At 38.4% G+C, this 18,330-nt stretch overlaps 1 long non-coding RNA gene across 2 annotated transcripts in view; it reads left to right on the top strand.

The window, feature by feature from the left end:
* LOC139074746 (uncharacterized) overlaps positions 1 to 17,184 on the top strand; it is a 39,002-nt gene extending 21,818 nt beyond the window's left edge. The window contains exon 3 of one of the 2 annotated variants that reach the window (XR_011524464.1): positions 16,305 to 17,184. This is a non-coding gene — a long non-coding RNA (uncharacterized lncRNA). The remainder of the gene's footprint in view (positions 1 to 16,304) is intronic. The other variant, XR_011524466.1, reaches the window with a different exon arrangement.
* Positions 17,185 to 18,330: the final 1,146 nt, after the last annotated feature.

The following is an 18,330-nucleotide window of genomic DNA, read 5'->3' as shown; positions in this document are numbered from 1 at the left end:
CTGTGGCGCAGCGGTTAAGTTCACATGTTCCGCTCCAGTGGCCCAGGGTTCATCGGTTCGGATCCCGGGTGTGGACATGGCACCACTTGGCAAGCCATGCTGTGGCAGGCATCCCACATATAAACTAGAGGAAGATGGGCACGGATGTTAGCTCAGGGCCAGTCTTCCTCAGCAAAAACAGGGGGATTGGCAGCAGATGTTAGCTCAGGGCTAATCTTCCTCAAAAAAAAAAAAAAAAAAGAAAGTGGGAAATGCTATGGAAAACGGTATGGAGATTCCTCAAAAACTGAAAAGTAAAACTACCACACAGCCCAGAAATCCCACTGCTGAGTATTTATCCAAAAGAATTGAAATCAAGATTTCAAAAGATACTGGCCTTCCAATGTTCCTTGCAATGCTATTCACAATAGCCAAGATGTGGAAACAACCTGCAGGTCCATCTTTGGATGAATGGATAAAGAAAATATGGTGTATGCATACAGTAGAATATTATTCAGCCTTTAAAAAAAGAATGAAGTCCTTCAATATGCAATAACATAGATGAACTTTGAGGACATTATGCTGAGTGAAATAAGCCAATCACAGAAGGACAAATCCTGCATGATTCCACTTATATGAGGTATCTAAAATAGTCAAACTCATGAAGTCAGAAGGTAGAATGGTGGTTACCAGGGACTGGGGGGAGGGGGAAATGGGGAGTTGCTAATTAATAGGCATAAAGTCTCAATTATGCAGGATAAATAAGTTCTAGAAATCTGCTGTACAATATTATGCCTATAGTTAATAATACTATATTGTTCACTTAAAATTTTGGTAAGAGGGTAGATCTCATGTTAAATGTTCTTACCACAATAAAATAAAATTTTTAAAAATAGAAAATGGGAGAGCGATGGACTAAGAAAGCACAATGTGGTTGCCCGGCAGTGTTATGGACCTAGTTAAGGTTCCTGGCAAGGTCGATGCAGTTTTGTGTATTACTCCAGCCATGTTCAGTTTCTCACGGGCAGGTCTAGAGTAGGTAGAAAGTTGAATTTCACCAGGGTTATGACTTTGTCAACCACGCAATGCAAAAACGGGACTGAGGAGAGCAATTAGGCAAGAAAAAGTATCCAAATTGGGAAGGAAGAAGTAAAACTCTCGCTGTTTGCAGATGGCATGATTCTACATATTAAAAACCCTGAAGAACCCACCAGAAAACTATTAGAAACAATAAAAAACTAGAGCAAAGTTGCAGGGTACAAAATCAACTTCCCAAATCAGTTGCATTTCTATACACTAATAATGAACTAGTGGAAAGAGAAGTCAAGAATACAATCCCACTCACAATCGCAACAAAAAGAATAAAGTATCTAGGAATCAATTTAACCAAGGAAGTGAAAGACCTATACACTGAAAACTGTAAAACATTATTGAAAGAAATTGAAGACGATATAAAGAAATAGAATGATATGCCATGCTCACGGATTGGAAGAATAAACATAGTTAAAATGTTCATGTTACCTAAAGCCATCTACAGATTCAATGCAATCCCAATCAGAATCCCAAAGACATTCTCCATGGAAATAGAGCAAAGAATCTTAAAATTCATATGGAACAACAAAAGAGCCAAAACAGCCAAAGCAATCCTGAGAAAAAAGAACAAAGCTGGAGGCATCACAATCCCTGACTTCAAAACATACAAAATATACTACAAAGCTATAGTAATCAAGACAGCGGGGTAGTGGCACAAAAGCAGGCACACAGATCAATGGAACAGAACTGAGAGCCCAGAAATAAAACCACACGTCCAGGCACAGCTAATCTTCAACAAAGGAGCCAAGAACATACAATGGAGAAAGGAAAGTCTCTTCAATAAATGGTGCTGGGAAAACTCTATAGCCACACGCAAAAGAATGAAAATAGACCATTATCTTATACCATATACAAAAAATTAACTCAAAATAGATTAAGGATTTGAATGTAAAACCTGAAACCATAAAACTCCTAGAAGAAAACATAGGCAGTACACTCTTTGACATTGGTCTTAGCAGTATCTTTTCAAATACTGTGTCTACTCAGGCAAGGGAAACAAAAGAAAAAATAAACAAATGGGGCTACATCAGGCTAAAATGCTTCTACAAACCATGAACAAAATGAAAAGACAACCCACCAACTGGGGGAAATGTTTGGAAATCATATATCTGACAAGGGGTTAATTTCCAAAATATATAAAGAACTCATACAACTCAACAACAAAAAAACAAACAACCTGATCAAAAAATGGGCAGAAGCTATGACATTTTTCCAAAGAACATATACAGATGGCCAACAGGCACATGAATAGATGGTCAACATCACTCATTTTTAGAGAAATGCAAATCAAAACTACAATGAGATATCACCTTATACCCATCAGAATGGCTATAATTAACAAGACAAAAAATAACAAATATTGGAGAGGATGTGGAGAAATGGGAACCCTCATATACTGCTGGTGGGAATGCAAACTCATGCAGCCACTGTGGAAAACAGTATGGAGATTTCTCAAAAAATTAAAAATAGAAATCCCATATGATCCAGCTATCCCGCTACTGGGTATTTATCCAAAGAACATGAAATCAACAATAGGAAGAGATTTATGCACCCCTATGTTCACTGCAGCATTATTCACAATAGCCAAGATGTGGAAGCAACCCAACTCCCCATCAACTGATGAATGGATAAAGAAGATGTGGTATATATATACAACAGAATACTACTCAGCCATAAAAAAAAAAAAAATCGTCCCATTTGCAACAACATGGATGGACCTTGAGGGCATTAGGTTAATTGAAATAAGCCAAACAGAGAAAGACAAACACCATATGATTTCACTCATATGTGGAAGATAAACACATGGATAAGGAGAACAGATTAGTGGTTACCAGAAGGGAAAGGATGGGAGGGAGGGCAAAAGGGGTAAAGGGGCACTTAGATATCGTGATGGATTAAAACTAGGCTATTGGAGGTAAGCAAGATGCAGCCTATACAGAAACTGTTATATAATAATATACACCTGAAATTACACATTTATAAACAAATACGACCTCAATAAAATAATTTAAAAATAAAAAGAAAGGGACTGAGGAGTTGAGATTGTGTGCAAGGGGGTGATTATAATTCTTGACAATGGCTTTGAGTTGGGAAAGGTGGGGGAGAGAGGACAAGAAGAAGGTGGAGAAAGGACATCAGTGGTTTAGAGCTCCACATTAGTGATCTTAGGTAGAGAGAGGTTAAGAACAAGCCTTTATCTCCTAACTCTACCATTTCAGAGCTGTGTGACCTTGGGCAAGCTATTAAACTTGCCTATGGCCTCACTTGTTAAAGACATGAGACAGCCTGCCTCCCAGAATGTTGTGGTAAGGACCAAATAAGATGATGCTGGTAAGATGCTTAGAACAGTGGTTCTCCAAGTGTGGTCCTTGGACTACCAGGATCAGCATCACCCAGGAATGTCAGAAAGGCAAATCCTCGGGCCTTCCCCCCGACACCTACGGAATCAGAAACTCTGGGACGGGGCCCAGAAATTTCTATTTGAACAAGCTCTCCAAGTAATTTTGATGCAAGCTGAAGTTTGAGTATCATTAGACTAATGCCACTGATTCATAACAATAAGACATTATTTTAATTATCATCATGATCATTATTAGTATTGTGAAATAACTTTCTAGAGCAGGAGTGGATTGAAAAAATAATTTCAATTGATAATTATCAATAAGTTTCCAGGTAATAATCTAAGTACTTTACATGCATTATTTCACCTAATTCTGTCAACAACGTCTGAGATAGATTTTATTATTATTTCCAATTTACAGAGGATGAAATTGAGGCTCATATGAATTAGTTTGCTGAAGGTCACAGAAGCAGTAAATGGCAAGATTTGGATCCAAACTCAGGATTCCCAGGAGCCCAGAAAACCAAAATCACTCTTTGGAGCTAAACTTTTAGTCTTTTCAACCAAGAGTAAAGAGAAAATTGTTGTTACCAACGATATAAATGCTGTAATAAGAATTTTGTGAATTTTGAAAAATGTTTAAGTAGCATTATAAGTTTGATAACCCAAAGTGTACTAACCGAGCAGCAATAGAGAAAAGCATTTTCAATCAACAGATGTCAACAGTGGTATTTAAACATCCCTATTATGTAATAATAAATGGAGCCACTTTTTCAGTAAAGGGACAACTTATCCCCCAAAAAGATACTTTCATTTACAAATACATGTATAAAGAAAACATACTTACTCTCTAGAGCATAAAAAATAGTTGGCATTAAAATTTTGCAAGGAAAATAACTACAGTAAATGACATTGGTGAATTTCAATTCAGATTTTTGATCATATTAGTCATCCTAGTATAGAAATAACAAGTAGCTTCAGCTTTGTTTTACATCTAGATTGTTTTATTTTCCATTTATTTCCATAGTTTGGTATAAGAGTTATATTTTTATTCCCTTCTGATAAGTTAAAGCCATTTCTGAAAAGTTAAGGTTTTTTCTCTCCATGCAACTTTCTTCCTTTTCAATAGTGAAATTTATCTCACTGAAAAAAATAGTAATAAGACCTCCAATAAATCAGTCAATAACTTAACACCAAGGTACCTCTACAGTGTCTCATCTGGGATCACAAAATCACAGAATTTTTTTAAGAAAAAGAATAACTATTCAAATTTAATATATATGAAAAGCTTCCCAACCTGCCTAATTAATTAAAGAAATAAAATTTAAAAACAAGACATATCATTTTTCACTTAACTAAAATGAAATATCAAAATAGGATGGGTATATTTGTAGAAAAGATTTCCTTGGTTGGCAATTAGGCAATATCTATCAAAATCCCTTGTCACGGTAATTTCGATTCTAGACCAAAGTCACAGAATCTTAGAGCTGAAAGAGACTTTGTTATAAATATCCAGACCAGCGCCATCATTTTCTAAATGAAGAAACTGAGGCACAGAGAGCTACCCAAGATCACGCAGCCAGACACTGGTACATTCCCTTTGTCTTTCTCAATATTTTCCCTGGACTATGGTGCAGGAGCTCCTGATCCTGAATTTCAAACATCCCACATTCAGGAAGAGTCCAAGATTCCTAATGCCTAAAGTTTTACGTAACATATTCAGCAACTTTCTTCATTATCCCAGAACCATTGAAGGAAGCTCTGATCCACTGATTGAGCACATTGTTTTGAACAACAGTGTAATGACAAAATTGAATGTGTCTTGTTTAAAATTCTTGATGTGCCTTTTTCACTTAAAAAAATAATTGAAGAAAAATATTTAAAAAGAAAAAAACTTTAAAAGGAAATAAAAAAGAAAAAAATAATTGAAGTATATAACAACAACCTAAAAATGCACCCGGTTCTGTACTGTTCTCTAAAGTATAAGCTTCTGGAGTCCCGAAACCTTATCTTGGTTTCCATCTTCAGTACTAAGGACAGCGCTCATCAGCCAGCAAGTGCTCGCTGAACTCAATCATTGAAGAGGCAGGAATTCAAAATATCATAGGAAAAAAGAATTCATGGGAGAGTCTCCATATATGAAAAGTATTAGTTAAAAACAGAATATAAGACAGCATAATCCACCTTAAAGTTAATGTGAAGTCGCTCTAACCCCTGGGCTCTGGAAGGTCACAACCTGACTTTCAACATCTGTTCCCTGAGCCATATTGCTCAGCCCACTCACTCACTTCGAGTACGCAAGCAGCTTTACCTCCCTTTGAGGATGTTCTTGGGCTCAGTACAGCTGCCCGCTGAATAAAAATTTTCCTGTCCTGGGGGTCAGCCCGTGGCTGAGTGGTTAAGTGCCCATGCTCCACTTCGGAGGCCCAGAGTTTCAGTGGTTCGATCCTGGGTGCAGACATGGTACTGCTCATCAAGCCATGTTGAGGTGGTGTCCCACACAGCACAACCAGAGGGACCTACAACTAGAATATATACAACTATGCATGGGCTGGGGGTGGGGGGCGGTGCTTTGGGAAGAAAAACAGGAAGAAAGAAAAAAAGATTGGCAACAGATGTTAGTTCAGGTGCCCAAAAAAAGGGCTGCAGTTAAAAAAAAATTTTTTTTTTTTGAAACTGATGTCAAAGAGTGTACTGCCTATATTCTCTTCTAGAAGACATTGCTTCAGGTCTAATCTTTAGGTCTTTGATCCATTTTGAGTTTATTTTTGTGAATGGTGAAAAAGAATGGTCAATTTTCATTCTTTTACATGTGGCTGTCCAGTTTTCCCAGCACCGTTTGTTGAAGAGACTTTCTCTTCTCCATTGTAGGCCCTCAACTCCTTTGTCGAAGATTAGCTGTCCATGGAATCTTTTCGGACACCGTAACTCCTCAGATGAGGGAAACAATAGAAAGAATAAACAAATGGGACTTCATCAGACTAAAGAGCTTCTTCAAGGCAAAGGAAAACAGGATTGAAACAAAAAAACAACCCACTAGTTGGGAAAAAATATTTACAAGTTATTTATCCAACAAAGGGTTAATCTCCATAATATATGAAGAACTCACACAACTCAACAACAAAAAATCAAACAACTCGATCAAAAAATGGGCAGGGGACATGAACAGACATTTCTCCAAAGAAGATATACGGATGGCCAATAGACACATGAAAAGATGCTCATCATCACTAATCATCAGGGAAATGCAAATCAAAACTACACTAAGATATCACCTTACACCTGTTAGAATGGCAAAAATAACCAAAACAAAAAGTGACATGACAAATGTTGGAGAGGTTGTGGAGAAAAAAGAACCCTAATACACTGTTGGTGGGAATGCAAACTGGTGTAGCCACTATGGAAAACAGTATGAAGAGTTCTCAAAAAATTAAAAATAGAAATACCTTATGACCCAGCCATCCCACTACTGGGTATCTATCCAAAGAACTTGAAATCAGCAATTCCAAAAGTCCCATGCACCCCTGTGTTCATCGCAGCATTATTTACAATAGCCAAGACGTGGAGGCAACCTAAGTGCCCATCAACTGATGATTGGATAAAGAAGATATGGTTATATATATATATATACAATGGAATACTACTCAGCCATAAAAAGGATAAAATCGTCCCATTCACAACAACATGGATCGACCTTGAAGGTATTATGTTAAGTGAAATAAGCCAGATAGAGAAAGACGAACTCTGTATGACTCCACTCATATGAGGAATTTAAACATATAGGCAAAGAGAACTGATTGGTGGTTACCAGGGGAAAAGAGGGGGTAGGGGGAGGGCACAAAGGGTGAAGGGGTGCACCTAAAACATGACTAACAATAATGTACAACTGAAATTTCACAAGGTTGTAAACTATCATAATCTTAATAAAAAGTTTAAAAAAATAAAAATAAAAAAATAAAATAATTAAAAAATAATTTTTTTTTCCGTGTCCTTAAGTCAGAAAGGTAGCTTTATCAGGAAAAATCCATTATCCTGATGTGGGAAGTACCACCGTGAATCTGCCTTGCTGTCGCCTAGGTTTGAGGAGAAAGAAAATGGAAATAGGTGTCTTGTTTAGATACTTTAGGGGACGGCCATACCCCAGTGGTCAAATCTTCCTTCTCAAGGCAGGAAAGAACCCAGTCTCTGTTTCTAGGAGAATCTAAGAGCATAAGTGATCATAATGCACTACGTTGTTCAAAAAGGCACAACCATCACCCCTTTATTTCTTACCCAGTGGACCTCTCTTTCTTATGACATGCCTATGGACAAAAAACTGTCTCAGCCTCATCCAAATCCTACAAACACCATCTAAGAGAAGTTAATTAGGCAATAGGCAGTCTAGTGGAAATTCCCTTCTGTTGGGCCCCAGGTCTGCCTTTTACCAGCTTCGTGACCTTTAGCAAATCACCTCACTTCTTTAAGCTTTCACTTCCTCAGTGGCGAAATGAGAGCAAGACCAGTACCCACCTTATAGGACTGCAGTGAGCTCTCAATGAGATCCCATGTGCAAATGCTCTGTAAGTTGTCATTTTTATTGCCACGACTCTAGTCAGTCAAATATGACCATTATCCTCACTGCCTTTGGTCATCTGCATACTGATATGTTTAATCACATTTTCCCTCTTACACTGAGAACCTCCCTCTCGCTAGTACCTCACTAACTCCACAGTTACAGCCTTTTCTGAGCACTCCAGTTAATAATAATGATGACGTCAGGTAACATTTACTGAGGGCTTACTTTGTGCATGGGTAGCACTTGCCAACCATGTTACATGTGCTGTCTTAAGTCCTCATACGACCCTGCGATGTAGGTTCCATTATGGACTCAATTTTTGTAGATGTAAAAGCTGAGCCTCAGAGAAGGAAGTGGCTGGCCGGAGATCACCCCACTAAGTGAATGAAGCTGTGATTCATATCCAGGTAGTCTGTCTCTAGAGGTTTTTTTCCCACCCAATGTTCTAGAATTTTCTCTCTCCCTTCAGAAATCCCTATGTATCACATCTGGGTTTCACTGTTCTTTAAATTTCCATGTGATTTAATAGTAAATCTTGAACTAGACAAATTTGTCCTCGAAAGAAGAGTCACCACCCATGTCGTTGCATCCAGCAGAACACCTTGTCTGGTGTCATATACCCAGTAGGTCCTTGCTAGTTGAATACCTGTAACCACTTCCCTCCTTCTTTCTAGCAGTCATCAGTTAACAAAACTATCATCATTTAAGATGATCTCATTTCCCACCCCTCTCCCTCTTGTTCACTCTGGTCCAGCCTCACTGGCCTCATCGCTCTTCCTCAAACACACCAGGCACACATCCACCTCAAGAACTTTGCACTTGCTGGTTTTGCTTGCTGGAATCTTCCTTCCACAGATGGATCACTCTCTCACCTCTTCAAGTCTTTGCTCAAAAGTCCCCTTCTCCAAGAGACCTTCCCTGACCCCCTGTTTAAAATTGAAAGTTCCTCGGTTCCTCAAGAAATTAAAACAGAACTACCATATGATCCAGCAATCCCACTTCTGGGTGTATATTCAAAGGAAGCAAAACCATTATTTTGAAGAGATAGCTGTACTCCCGTGTTAGCTGCGTATTCACAATAGCCAAAGTATAGAAACAATCTAAGCATCTGTCAGTGGATAAATGGATAAAGAAAACATGGTATACACACACAATGGAATATTACTCAGCCTTAAAAAAAGAAGGCAGTCCTACCCTTTGCAACAAGGTGGACAAACCTGGAGGGCATTGTGTTAAGTGAAATAAGCCAGACAGAGAAAGACAGATACTGCCTGGTATCATTTATATATGATATAAAGGTCAAAAAAGGTCAGATTCATAGAAACAGAGAGTAGAAAAGTGGTTGCCAGGGTCTAGGGGGTAGGAGAAATAAAGAGAGGCTGGTAACAGGGTACAAACTTTCAGTTATAAGAGGAATACGGTCTGAGGAGCCAATGTATACTACAGTGACTATAGTTGATAACACTGTGTCGTGTATCTGAAATTTGCTAAGAGAGTACAAAAATGTTCTCATCAAAAAAAAAAGGTAAATATGTGAGGTGGTGGGTGGTGTTAAATAGCTCGATGGGGAGAATCCTTTCACAACGTGCGTGTATATCAAATCTTCACATTGTACACTTTAAATATTTTACAATTTCACTTGTCAATTTTACTTCAATAAAAAATGTTAAAATTAAACAAAATCATAACCTCCTCCATCCCCTCTCTGCTTTCCTTATGTGCCTCCCTTGCTTAATTTTCTCCATTGACCACCTTCCAATGTACTATATACCTTCCTTTTTTATTTGGCTTAATGTCTTTCTCCCCACTACAACATAAAGTAGTTAAAAAATCAGGACTGGGACCCCGATTCCAACGCTCTTTCTGGCACACCATATTAAATGCCTGTTCCTGATTCCCCCAAGGCAGAGACGTTTGCCCATTTTGTTCACTGATCTCTCCCCGGCACCCAGAATATGACCTGGACTGGAACAGGCGTTCAGTAAATATGTCTTGCTTGGCCTTGCCTCTTCCCACAGCAGAAATTCTGGAAAGAAAAACACAGTTTCTCTTCCGCTTTCTGGGTCCTCCAAGCAGCTGGAAGAAACAGCTCTTTTCTTCCAGCAGCCCAGAAGTTACTGTGAAGTCAGTCTTCCCCACCAGGCAAAGCCAGGCTTTCAGTTGTGCGTATGGGCCAGGAATAATGTCTAACAAGGCAGTTGAGGCCAAGTGGCCTCCATTGAGGAAGATAAAAACCAGTGGGAAAAGCCAGCCGAGCTCAACCTGAATTACACAATTTGTTACTGCAAAGTCTGAGTCTGTTTCTCCCAACGAAAACCACTCTGGAAAATGAGCAGACCTGTGGCCTGAGGAGTATTATCCCAACAGGAGTGAGTCCCATTCAGCAATGAGTTCTCCCAGCTTTACCACCTGTTGAACAGGACAAAAGACCAAAGGCTGCAGACCACGCTGGACTCTACCTTGCACTGGGGCTTTCTAGGTTGAAAGTCCTGTGCTCTATTTTTTTTTTCAACCATCCGTTAAAGAGCTTTTCATGTCCAGCATGGTGCCTGTTTCACCTTGGAGTTGTCTAAGGCTTTAGAAAACTCTCCCGGCCATTAATGTCCCCAAGGTTCATGGAGGGTGAATACAGGCTAACTCAAAAGGACATCTTAGTCCTCATGAGAAAGAAGGGTCTGATATCCAGTGACCTACTCTAATTGGAGTCTCCGGGGACCCTCCTTCGCTCTGTACCCTGGCAGAATGAGGGTGCAGCATTTAATACGGTGTGGAAGAAGGGAACTGGAGTGGCGGTCCCAGCTCTGGCTTTCTTACTTCTCCATCATTAGACCTTTGGCAAGTTAATTAACCTCTCTGGACCTCAGTTTCACTGAGCACTTATTACTGTGGTGAGAAGAGAGAAGAAAAATCAGTTGAAGGCAGAGCCAGAATTCAAATCCAGCTCTTGAGGCCCCCGAAGCCTGTATCTTAGCCCCTACATTACATCGCTTCCCTCCTTCATCTCTACAACCCCGTTCTCCCTTCGCCTCTAAAATTTTAGTTTCTCTTCTCTTGGACAAGGGAATTTTTTTTTCAAGTTATGTGAGTGGTTTCCACAAAACAACACATTTTCTTCTTTGATACCATCTGAAATAATCACAGTAGTTACTGAGCATCCTGCTTCTGATAAAAAAGGCAAGTGTAAACATTATGCCTTTGCAAGACTCAATTTACACAAATTACATATTAGATGAAGCAGGCCCAAGAAGGCATTATGTCTGGAGAAGAGTAAGACGATGTAAGCGTCAGAAAACAGCCCAAGCACAGCTCGGAATGCTTTCACAAGAGGATGTAGCAGCAAGAGGGTGGGGACTGTAGGCTGTGAAACAGTCTCCTCTTTTACAATGTCGCTATTTTCTGGTTTAATTAGAATCAGATAGTGTGCAATATAATCATCACCTGATAACATAATTCCGTCAAACATGGAAGAGTAATATTCAAGTGACTGAAGCATGAACATAATTCACCTCAAGCAAGAGAGCGAAATTGTATGAGCAAAATGCCGCCAGATTCACTAATTAATTTGCTATATTATGCGTGACAGGAAACAGCAGAGAACAGAAGAAAAAAGCCTGATTTTTCTGAGTTAGAGAGGTAGCAATGGACGTGCTTCCCCATAATTTATTTCTGCAATGGGTTCATTATTTGATCAAGGATTGGCTAAAAGGGAATTCCACAGGGCAGAACGAGAACACAGCAATGAGCTGGTGGAGCCGGTGTACTTATCCAGTTAGCAGATGTCAGAATCATTCTGCTTCACCACTAGCTATCTTCATTTAGAGAGCTTTTCTCCACTGAAGCACTCATCTGTACCCTGCTTCTCTACAAACCCAAGAAATGGGCAAATTAGCAGGTGTGTCCCTTGGTCAATTCATCGGTACAAGTTGATAGTCTTCAACTCTATTGTGTTTCCTTGTCTCCCACAAATTACTGGATTTCTAATGAAGGCAAACAAAATAATAACAAATTCTTATTGTCTTACCTTGAAGGGACAGACTCTCACAAGGTTGAAAACTTCATTATATCCTTCAACTTATATACTGATAACAATTTGGATTGAGATCAATACTGTATGCCTGCAAAGCATTTATTTACAACCTTTTCACATGGTGATTAAGATTTTAAACTCAGGGTTCAAATAAACTTGGGCTCACATCTTGGCTCTGCCTCTGCATAATCTTGGTAAGGTCAGTTCTCCCTGAGCTTCATTTTTCTCATCAGTACACTGAAGGTGTAATAATTATATCCACCATATTAATGAGATAATACTCATCAAGGGTTTTGTGGAATAACTTGCCACCTTGTCATTCTGCCATATTGCTGCTTCTGCGGCTCGAGACCCAGGTGAGAGTGCAATGAGCTGGGCACTGCTGGCCTCTACTGGAGACCCCACTGGCAGTATCACTCTCCAGGAATGGATTAAGCCCCTCCCCTTTTTTACTATAGCTCAGCAGAGACCATTCTGAGAATTTGCAGAAGATTTGAGTGTACTGGAAAGAAAACACAACACCAAGAATAACTCCCACTAGTAAGATCTTATACTTTAATCTATCCACATCAATAATGACATTAAATGTAAATGGTCTAAACACATACATTAAGAGACAGAGATTGACAGATTGGATTCAAAAAAAGCAACACCCAACTTCATATAGTCTCTATAGAATACATGCTGTCTACAAGGAACCCACTTTAAATATAAAGACATAGATAGGTTAAAAGTAGAAGAAATAAAAAATATATACCAAGAAAACGCTATTCAGAACTATATATTAATTATGTGTATGTACTTAATAGAAGATCTTCAAAACGCATGAGGCAAAAATCAATGGAACTGAAAGGAGAAATAGACAAATCCACAAGCGCACTTGGAGACTTTACAAGTTCTCTCTCAGTAATGGAAAGATCAGTAGACAGATAATCAGTAAGGGTGTACAAGACTATCAGTCAAGTTGATCTAATTGACATTTATAGAACATTCTGTTCAACAACAACAGGATACACATTCTCTTCAAGTACACATGGACCATTCAACAAGATATTCTGGGCCATAAAACAAACTTTATTGAATTGAAATGACACAAAGTATGTTCTGTGAGCATGATGGAATTAAACTAGAAATCAATAGCACAAAGATATTTGGAAAATTTCCAAGTAATTGGAAATTAAACAACACAGTTCTAAATAATCCGTGAATCAAGAAGTAAAGTATAATGGAAATTAAGAAATATTTGAAGTTTAATAAAAAAGAAAAGTTGACATATCAAAATTTGTGGGGCATAGATAAAACAGTGTTTAGAGGAAAATCTACACTATTAAATGCTTATGTCAGAAAATAAGAGAAGTCTCAAATTGTGGCCCAAGCTTGCACCCTAAGAAACTAGAAAATAATAAAAATAAACCCAAGGCAAGCAGAAGGAAGGAAATACTAAAGATAAGTGCAGATCAATAAAACTGAAAACAGAAAAGCAGTAGGGAAAAATCAATAAAACCCAAAGTTGGTACTTTAGAAAGATGAATAAATTTAATAAACCCTTAGCCATACTGACCAAGAAACAGAAAAGACGTAACTTATCAATATCAAGAATTGAAGGAGTGACAGCACCATAGATACTGCAGACATTAAGATGATAAAAAGGGAATATTATGAACAATTTTATGCCAATAAGTTCAACCACTTAGATAAATTGGACAAATTCCTTGAAAAGCACAAGCTACCAAAGTTCACTCAAGAAGAAACAGAAGATCAACATACAAAAATTAATTGTATTCTATATGCTAGCAATGAACAATCAGAACTGAAATTAAGACAGTTCCATTCACAGTAGCTTCAAAAAGAATAAAATACTTAGGAATAAATTTAACAAAAGAAGTGCGAGACTTGTACCACTGAAAACTACAAAACATTGCTGACAAAAGTTTTAAAGTGTATAAATAGAGAGAAATTTCATGTTTGTGGATCAGAAAACTCAATCTTATTAAGATCCAGTTCTCTCCAAATTGGTCTACAGACCCAACACCTTTCCTATCAAAATCCCAGAAGACTTTTTTCAGAAAACTGATACTAAAATGTACATGAAAAAGCAAAGGCTCTAGAATAGCCAAAACAACTTTGAGAAAGAGTAAACTTGGACGATTTACACTTACTTCCCAATTTCAAAACTTACAAGCATTTTACAATAGCTCCAAAAGCCATGAAACATTTAGGGAAAAAGTGCAAGATCTGTATGATGAAAACTATAAATACTGATGAAGGAAATCTAGGGTAACCTGAATAAATGGAAACATATACTGAGTTCATGGACTGAAAGACTCAATATTGTTAAGCTGTCAATTCTTCCCAAGTATAAATTCAATGCAATTCCAATAAAACTCCCAGTAGGATATTTTTGTAGAAATCAACAACCTGATTCTAAAATTTATATAGAAAGGCATAAGAACTAGAATAGCAAGAATAATTTTTAAAGAGATGGACAAAGTTGGAGAACTCATGCTACCTGATTTCAAGACTTACTATAAAGCTACAGTAATCAAGACTGTGTGGTATTGGTGAAGAGATAAACATATAGATCAATAGAACAGAATAGAGAGTCAAGAAATAGACCCACACAAATATGGCCAACTTATTTTTTCACAAAGATGCAAAAGCAATTCAATGGTGCTGGAATAATTATTGGACATCCGTGTGTAAAATAATGAACCTTGATCCATTTGCCACATCATCTACAATAATCAGCTCAAAATGGATCATAGACCTAAAGATAAAATCTAAAATTCTAAAACTTCTAGAAGAAAACATGGCAGAAAATCTCTGCAATCTTGGGTTAAGCAAAGGTATTTTAGATATGATACCAAAAGCATAACCCATGATGAAAAAAGTTGATAAATTTGACTTGGTCAAAATTTAACACTTACCTTCAATGGACACTGACGAGAGAATGTAAAGGCAAGCCACAAACTGAGAGAGAATACATGCAAAATATAGATCTGATATCTGGACTTATATCCAGGATATGTAAAGAATGCTTAAAACGCAATAATAAGAAACAAGCAACTCAGTAAAAAGTGGGCAAAAGATTTGAACAGACACTTCACCAAAGAAAATATGTGAATGGCAAATTAGCACCCAAACAGAAGTTCAGTATCATTAGTCATTAAGTGAAACCACAATGAGACACCACTACCCACCTGTTAGACAGGCTTTCTTTTTTTGAACTGACAGAACCATATGTCGGCAAGGATATGAAGCAAGCAGAACACTCATACATTGCAAGTGGGAATGCAAAATGGTACAGCCACTTTGGAAAGCATTTTGGAAGTGTCTTATAAAGTTCAATATACACTTATCATATGATTCAGCAGCCCCACTCCTAGGCATTTACCAAATGAAATGGAAATAAATGTTTACACAAAATCCTGTATGCAAACATTCTCGCAACGTTTTCATAGTCACCTATACTTGGAAACAACCTAAATATCCTTGGGCTGGTGAAAGGATAAGCAGACTGTGCTAACCTATCCAGTGGACTAGGACTCAGCAGCAAAAGGAAGGAAGTACTGATGCACACAACAACGGTATGAATCTCAAATGCTACGTGAAGGAAGGCCACGTGCTGTATGATTCCATTTAAATGACGTTCTGGAAAAGGCAAAACTGTAGAGACAGATGACAGATGGGTGGTTTCCAGAAGCATGGGACAGGGGAGGGGCTGACCACAGAGACCCACGGGACAATATGGGGTGTGTTTAAAATGTTCTATATCTCGATTGTGGTGATTGTCTGTATGCGTTATCAAAATTGATAAAAGAACAAAGTCGGAGGATCAACACTTTCTGATTTCAAAGCTGACTACCATTTACAATAGCACCCAAAGACATGAAATATTAATGTAGCTGAAAAGGTTGAATTTTACTGTAGGTGAATTGTATCTCACTACAAAGGATAAATTTTACTGTATGTAAACTATACCTCAATATTTTTTAAACGTAGTGTTCATTTCTCATCTTATAAAGCTGGATCTAGAACCATGTCTGGCCCATAACAGATGCTTAATAAATATTTGTTGAATGGCTACAGTTATTATTGTCAGAATTGACTTTTACTCATTGTGGTGGCTATTATTTTTGTCTGCCCAGCATCTCACACCCTACCCCCCTTCTAGTAATGTGCCCCATCTTTCTGATCACAACTGGCCTATAACAAACACATGATACCAATTTGGACAATCAGAGTGTTTCCTCAGAATTTTTTCCTACTAAAACTAGTGATAAAAGTACCTTTTTCCTTTCTGGTCATAGATTGCATGCCAAATCAGCCTGAAGCAATGACTCCTTCTAGCAGAAAAGCTGATGCAGAGCCTGAAGCTGGCATGAGAAGGTGAAGAAGAAATGAAAGAGAGCAAGAGAGAATCGATGGTGGATGGTGTTGAGTCCTTGGACCCTGTTGTCCTGAGGCCGCATCCACCCCTGCCTTTTCTCAGCCTTGGTTACATGAGTCAGCAAATATCCCCCTTTTTTAAAACAAAACTAGTTTCTATCACTTGCTGCCAAAGATTTTGAAAACCAGTAGTAACAATAACAGTAATAATAATGGCCAACATTTATTAAATGCTTATCTTCTGGCAGGCACATTTTACATCTTTATTTCATTCGATCCTCACCACAACCCTATGAGTTAGGTACTCCTTGTACCCAAATTTCATAGACAAGAAAACTGAGGATATGTAGAGAGGTCAAGTAATTTGTCCTTCATCTCAAATAGCTGGAGTTAGTACAGTGAGTGTCCATATGGCATAGATACCATTTATTTTCTATACTTTAAGCTACTTAAGGGGAAAATGCTGAACTCTAAAATTGGCTTACAGCCAATGACCAATCAGATCAGAATTGCTGGGTTAGGACCCGAGTGTCAGTATTTTGTCAAAGCTCTCCAGCTCAAAGGTTGAGATTTTTCTTTACCACCAAAGACACCTCTTGCATCTCCCTCCCTCCACCATCATGGAGAGCATAGAAATGTGCTTGATCCTCTACAAAATTAAATTGGGATCCAGAATTAAATTGAGATTTCCGTAATTAAATTGGGATTTCAGTTAAAACCCTTCCAAAGCATAAAAATAAGACTCCTGTACAGGGGTTTTAGGGAAAAAAGAATAAAATAGAGGTTTCCTCTGTTGACTTTTATAATGCTGTTTATTTTGGCTACAAAGGGGAGTTGTCAGAACAGGATAACCCTAAAATTTATTTAGCCCCCCAGTGATGCAAGACTTTTGCCAATACATCCAGCTATCAAAACAGGAGAGACACAGGAAGAATATTATCCAAGACTCAGAGGCACCAAAATTACTCTATGTTTGGGTTTTAACACCTGAATCCTGGCTCTTACATAATAGCAATAATAATGTTTGTCACACAGACCATGCAGCTTTCTGCCATGTTTTAATCCCATTTTCTGGGAGTGTCTAAAAGGACAAAGAGTTTTTCTTTGGGGAAGACTTGCAGAAAGATCCAGTTTGGGGTCTGTCACTGCATTTCCGCATCAGTCTGTCCTTGGGTTGTAAGGAACTAGTTCATCACTCTATTATTCTTCCCTTCTCCTGCAAGGAGAGTTGCTACTGACGTTCTCCGTGTGGTCTTTCAGACAGAAATAAAGCTGTCCCTCTTCCAGCAAAGAGTTTTTTATTGCATCCTCTTGATGAGAATGAGCTATGCTGGAGTCCAGCCCACGAGACAGAAAGGATGGCAGGGTCAAAAACATTAGCTTGCACCTGCTGGAAGAGTTTGGATTCATCCTGTCAGGTAGACACAACTTTCCACTACCCTTCCAGCTGTGTGACCTCAGGATGAATTCTAGCCCTACTGAGGAAGCTGCCCCACTCTCAGGCCCTTTCTGTAAAGGTCCTTTTTTCATTTGTTAAATTTGTCTGCACTGCTGGGTGGGGAGTATGGTGCATGTTAGCCAGCTGGTCTTGGGGTTAAAAAGATGAGATTCAAACCAAGCAGGCTTGGGTTCTGTATTAGTCAGTTCAGGCTGCCATAGCAAAATATCATAACATGGGTGACTTCAACAACAGAAATTCATTTTTTTTCTCACATTTCTGGAGGCAAGAAGTCAAAGATGAATGTGCCAGAAAATTTGATTTCTGGTGAGACTTCTCTTCCTGGCTTATAGACAGCCGCCTTGTCGCTGTGTCCTCACATGCCAGAGAGAAAGATGTCTCGAGTCTCTTCCTTTTCTTATAAGGACACCAGTCCTGGCAGATTAGGGCCTCACTCTCAGGACCTCACTTAACCTTAATTACCTCCCTATCTCCAAATACAATCAAGT

Source organism: Equus przewalskii, chromosome 12 (genome assembly GCF_037783145.1).
Source record: "Equus przewalskii isolate Varuska chromosome 12, EquPr2, whole genome shotgun sequence".
Lineage (NCBI taxonomy): Eukaryota > Metazoa > Chordata > Mammalia > Perissodactyla > Equidae > Equus > Equus przewalskii.
The sequence above is the reverse complement of the archived record's forward strand: the minus strand, read 5'-3'. Positions and strand labels throughout refer to the sequence as shown.